Source organism: Primulina huaijiensis, chromosome 6 (genome assembly GCF_012295235.1).
Source record: "Primulina huaijiensis isolate GDHJ02 chromosome 6, ASM1229523v2, whole genome shotgun sequence".
In the NCBI taxonomy this organism is placed as follows: Eukaryota; Viridiplantae; Streptophyta; class Magnoliopsida; order Lamiales; family Gesneriaceae; genus Primulina; species Primulina huaijiensis.
The window spans coordinates 7574104-7580747 of record NC_133311.1 but is presented as its reverse complement, the minus strand read 5'-3'; the positions used below and the strand labels follow the sequence as shown (position 1 = coordinate 7580747).

The following is a 6644-nucleotide window of genomic DNA, read 5'->3' as shown; positions in this document are numbered from 1 at the left end:
TATCCCATCTTGTTTTGTTGTTCCTCCTGATGCATCTAATTTCAACTTTAAACCTCAAATTATTCAACTTTTACCAAATTGTCATGGCTCAGATTTTGAAAATCCATATTTGCAACTAAAAGAATTTGAGAAAGTTTGTAACATTATAATGATCAAAATTGTAGCATGGATATAGTTCAATTAAAGCTTTTCCCTTTCTCTGTAAAAGACAAAGCTAAAGCATAGCTACAAAATTCAAGATCAAGTTCAATAAGATCATGGGAAGAAATGTAACAACAATTTCTCAAAAAGTTTTTCCCTTCCCATAGAACAAACTCTTTTAAAAGACAAATTACAACTTTTTCCCAAAAACAAGGAGAAACATTTTATCAATGCTGGGATAGATATAAAGAATTACTTAATACGTGCCCACATCATGGTTTTGAAAAATGGAGAATAGTTTCTCACTTTTATAAAGGTCTAATATCTAAAAATAGGCAAAGGATAGAATTCATGTGTAATGGAACTTTTGAAAATAAAACCCAAATGAAGCTATGAAGTATTTGGATTCATTAGCAGAAAATGCTCAAAATCGGATAAAACTATAGGTACAATAGAACCACTAACAACTAAAATTAATAATTCAACAAATGGAGGTGGTATCTATAATCTTAAAGATGATATAGATATTCAAGCTAAACTTGCATCTTTAGCTAGAAAAATTGAGTCATTAGAAATGAAAAAGAGTGGGCAGTTAAAAAGTATTCAAGAAATTGTTTGTTATATATGTGATACACCTGATCATTCAACAAAAGATTGTCCAACATCACATTCATTTAAAGAATGTCTTCATGAACAAGAAAATTATGTTAACAATTATAAAAAGCCAATATTAGATCTTTTTTCACAATCATACAATTCTTGATGGAAAAACCATCTTAATTTTAGTTGGAGGATTGATAATAATGAACAACAACATTTTCAAAATAACCAAAATCATCAAGGTTATATTCCCTATGTTGCACCGCCAAGAAAAAACTTTAAAGACGTAATTCATGCATTTAACCAAAAGCAAGAGTCTATCAATATTCAAAATAGTCAATCTATGAGCGATTTGAAAGAAACTCTTGCAAAATTTGTATCTGCACTTAATATTCATGAAAAAGGAAATTTTCATCTCAACCTCAACCTAATCCTAAAAATCAAAATCAAGAATTAAATAATAATAAAATTCATCAAATAAAATCTGTTATTACTCTAAGAAGTGGTAAAATAGTTAATGATCCATATAGAAATGAAAATAAGGATCATTTAAATTCAAAGAGTAAGGATGATAATCCTGATACTTTTGAAAATAATGATACTTAAATTTTATGAAAAATATGATGAATGATAAATCATCTGGAATAGTAAATGATTCAAATAAACCTCCACCATTTCCTCATGTATTAACGAAATCATAAAAAAACAAAAGAATGATTCTGATATCTATGGAGTTTTTAAACAAGTAAAGATAAATATTTCATTATTAGATGCCATTAAACAAGTACATTCCTATGCAAAATTTTTAAAAGACTTACGTATTGTGAAGAGAAAATTGCATGTGAAGAAGAAAGCATTCTTGGCTGAACAAGTAAGTTTTATTCTACAAAATAATTCTAGTTTAAAATATAAAGATCCTGGTTATCCAATAATTTCATGTATTATTGGAGAAAATAAAATTAAAAAAGCTTTGTTAGATTTGGGAGCAAGTGTGAATTTACTTCCTTATTCAGTTTATGAAAAACTTAATTTAGGATAATTAAAACTCACTTCTGTTACTCTCTTACTGGCTGATAGGTCAATCAAAATACGTAGAGGTATTGTAGAAGATGTGTTGGTTCAAGTTGATAAATTCATATATCCTGTAGATTTTATTATTTTGGATACATAACCAATAGAAGTACATGATGAAATTCCTGTAATATTGGGACGACCATTTCTAGCAACTTCAAATTCTTTAATTAATTGTCGAAATTTTATAATGAAATTGTCTTTTGGAAACATGACTCTAGAACTTAATGTGTTCAATTTATGTAAACAACTAAGTGTTAATGAAAATGAATATGATAATGAAATAGAAACAATTGTGGAAGAAAATATACAAGAAGAAAACCTAAACCAACAATCTGAAGTTTTTTCAATGNTGGCTGATAGGTCAATCAAAATACGTAGAGGTATTGTAGAAGATGTGTTGGTTCAAGTTGATAAATTCATATATCCTGTAGATTTTATTATTTTGGATACATAACCAATAGAAGTACATGATGAAATTCCTGTAATATTGGGACGACCATTTCTAGCAACTTCAAATTCTTTAATTAATTGTCGAAATTTTATAATGAAATTGTCTTTTGGAAACATGACTCTAGAACTTAATGTGTTCAATTTATGTAAACAACTAAGTGTTAATGAAAATGAATATGATAATGAAATAGAAACAATTGTGGAAGAAAATATACAAGAAGAAAACCTAAACCAACAATCTGAAGTTTTTTCAATGGAAAGTTTTGAGTCTAAAAATAATTTTAAAGAAGATGATAATACAAAACTTGAATTAAAAGTTTTACCATTAGAACTGAAATATGTATTTCTTGGTGAAAATAAAACATTACTTGTTGTAATTTCTTCCATTCTTCGACCAAATCAAGAATAAGATTTAATTAAATTACTTAAAAAATATAAAAATGCAATTGGATGGACTTTGAAAGATATCAGCAACCACAAAGAAGGTTAAATCCACATATGAAGGAAGTTGTTAAGAATGAAGTATTAAAACTATTAGATGCTGGAATTATCTATCCAATATCAGATAGTAAATGGGTAAGTCCAACACAAGTAGTACCTAAAAATTCAGGCATAAATGTTATATGAAATGAAAAGGGACAGTTATTACAAACTAGGATTCCATCTAGTTGACATATGTGTGTTGATTATAGAAAATTAAATGATGTAACTAGAAAATATCATTTCCCACTACCATTTTTTTGTATAATTTTAGAAAAAGTAGCAGGTAATTTTTATTATTGTTTTCTTGATGGGTATTCGGGATACTATCAAATACCTATATCATTAGAAGATCAAGAAAAAACTAGTTTCACTTGCCCTTTTGGAACTTTTGCATTTAAAAGAATGCCATTTGGTTTATGTAATGCTCCGGATACTTTTCAAAGATGCATGTTAAATATTTTAAGTGATATGATTAAAAAATTTGTAGAAGTTTTTATGGATGATATAACAGTTTTTGGAAACTCATTTGAAAATTGTCTTAAAAGCCTAGAAGAAGTATTAAAAAGATGTGAAGAAAAAAATCTTGTCTTAAATTGGGAAAAATGTCATTATATGGTTAAATCTAGAATTGTTTTAGGACATGTGATATCTGAAAAAAGAATTGAAGTTGATAAAACCAAAATTAATGTTATTGTTAATTTAACATCACCAAAAACGGTCAAAGAAGTTCGATCATTCTTGGGTCATGCAGGGTTTTATAGAAGGTTTATAAAAAATTTCAGCATAATATCTAAAACAATTTAAAATATTTTAACAAAAGATACACAATTTGAATGGACTCAGAAAAGTGAAAATGCTTTTAAAAAAATAATTAATTTTTTAATTACATCACCTATTTTACAACCTCCATATTGGTTTTTACCATTTGAATTAATGTGTGATGCAAGTGATTATGCTTTAGGAGCTGTGTTAGGACAAAGAAAAGAAGGAAAACCTTATGCAATCTATTATGCTAGTAGAACCTTAAATAGTGCCCAAATAAATTATTCAACTACTGAAAAAGAATTACTTTCAGTAGTATTTGCATTAGATAAGTTTTGATATTATTTAATTGGTTTTACTATTATTGTTTACACTGATCATTCTGCCGTAAAATATTTATCAAATAAACAAAATGCTACTCCAAGATTAATACGGTGGATCTTATTGTTACAAGAATTTGATATTATAATTAAAGATAAAAAAAGAAAAGAAAATATCGTATCCGATCATTTATCTAAAATAATGATTGAATTATCTCATAATGAAAACCAATAAATGAAAATTTTCCAGATGATCAATTGTTTTATGCTACTATTATGCTATGTTTTGCTAACATTGTAAATTTTCTTGTGACAAATAAAATACCTTCTCATTGGAATTCACGTGATAAGAATAAATTCTTGATAGAAGTAAAAAAAAATTTATTGGGATGTTCCTTACTTGTTTAAGTATTGTTCTGGCCAAATATTTTGACGATGTATTCCCGACAATAAAGTAAGTAATGTTATTAAATTTTGTCATTTTGAAGCATGTGGAGGTCATTTTTTATCCAATAAAACAGCTACAAAAATCTTACAATGTGGATTTTATTGGCCGTATTTATTCAAATATACGCATTTATTTTGCAAATCTTGTGAAAACTGTCAGAAGATGGGATCAATTTAAAAATGAAACATGATGTCTTTAAATCCAATCATAGTTATTGAAATATTTGATAGTTGGGAGATAGATTTTATGGGTCCATGTTCATTATCTTTTGGATTTACCTACATTTTAGTCACTGTTGATTAAATTTCAAAATGGATTGAAGCAATTGCATGTAGAACAAATGGCATAAAGTTGTTATAAAATTTTTAAAATAAAATATTTTTAGTCGATTTGGAATACCTAGAGCAATAATTAGTGATGGGAGAAGTCATTTTATAAGTAAATCATTTTCTTCTTTGTTAAGAAAATATGGCATTACACATAAAGTTTCTACCCTTTATCATCCTTAAAGTAATGGTCAAGTTGAACTTGCAAATAGAGAAATAAATTTTTTTTAAAAAAAACAGTTAATCCAAATCGAAAAGATTGATCTTTAATATTAACTGATGCATTATGGGCATATAGAACTGCATTTAAAACATCATTAGGGATGTCACTATATAGGTTAGTTTTTGGTAAACATTGTCATTTACCGGTTGAACTTGAACATAAAGCTTATTGGGCAATTAAATCATTTAATATTAATTTAGATGATGCATCTAAATTAAAAAAAATTGTAATTAAATGAACTTGAAGAATTAAGAAATGATATGCATATGAAAATTCAAAGATTTATAAAGATAAAACTAAAGACTTTCATGATAAAAATATTATGAGAAAGTCATTTGAAATTGGACAGAAAGTTTTACTCTATAATTCTCGTTTGCAATTATTTCCATGAAAACTAAGATCGAGATGGTCAGGACCATTTATAGTTAAATTTATTTATCCTCATGGTGATGTTGATATTGAAAATCCTAAAAATAATGACGTGTTTAAAGTTAATGGGCAAAGACTTAAGCCTTTTATAGAAAATGAAATTCTTAATGATGAGTTTATGTCTTTATATGATCCACAATAGTTGTTTGATATTTTCAATTTGTTTGCAGATTCTAGTTCATTCCCGGTTAAGGGGCGGATAACGGTAATCTGTGACTGTTTAAGTCGATTTCTTCAGTTTCCCCAAAATAATTGAAATATAAATAATAATAATAATAATAATAATAATAATAATAATAATAATAATAATAATAATAGTAGTAGTAGTAGTAGTAGTAGTAGTATGGATGCTTGTATTGTGAATCTTCGTAAATATTTTGCTTCTTTACCTGATAATGCGTTGAAAAAAATTTATAAAGTTAGATGTGAGCGACTAAGGTTGATGATGTCATATGGCATACCGAATTATGTCCGTTTTATAATTGAAGCAAAAGTCTGATTGGTTGGGGAAGCAAGTGAAATAATAATAAGATATATGCCAGGATTTGGTATAAGCACATATGCCAAAAAGCGAAGAGCTAAACGTATAGGTGGATGTCATAAATGTGCAATTTATAAGAAAATTGGATAGAAAGCATATCATCGACTCATAGAAGGCGATGAAGCCATTACTAAACGTAAAATCAGAGGAAGATTTGAGCCACAATCACAACTACGTTGTATTTGTGTGTTTTAATTTTATGTAATTTTTATTTTCTTTTGATAATAATAATTTCATGTTCAAATATTTACTTTTGGCATGTTACGCTTATAAATACATATGATGTGATCTAACAATTACATGAAACATATTTCTAAACATTTCAACATCTACGGTAAGTGAAATAAAAAATATTTGTGTATTTTGTGGATCTAGTGCAGGAGAAGATTCAATTTATGAAGAAGTATGAAAAGTTTGGAATAACACTTGCTAAAAAAAAGATTCATTTGGTATATGGTGGTGGAGAAGTTGGTCTCATGGGAAAAGTTGTTAAAGTTGCGCATAAAGGTAGAAGTGAAGTCTTGGGCATTATTCCGATTACCTTAGCCAAGCTTACCGGACCAACAATAGGAGAAGAAATGAAAGTGGACAACGTGTATGAACGAATTACTCAAATGATTGAACATTCAGATGCTTTCATAGCTTTGCCAGGAGGTTTCTATACTTTGGAGGAAATATTTCATACTGTTTGGTGGGCACAATTAAATATCTACAATAAGCCAAACAACTATTATGATAAACTGTTATCGTTTCTTGATGATATTGTGGAACTGAGATTTATTTCATTAGCTTCACGAAGGTTGTTAGTTTCTGCTACAAGTGAAGGTGAACTTATCGATTTACAGCA

At 27.7% G+C, this 6644-nt stretch overlaps 1 non-coding gene across 1 annotated transcript; it reads right to left on the bottom strand.

Moving 5' to 3' along the window:
- Window positions 1-311: 311 nt before the first annotated feature.
- On the bottom strand, window positions 312-422 carry LOC140980035 (small nucleolar RNA R71). Its single transcript, XR_012175865.1, has one exon. It is a non-coding gene; the product is annotated as a small nucleolar RNA R71 (small nucleolar RNA).
- Between the last annotated feature and the right edge of the window lie 6222 nt (window positions 423-6644).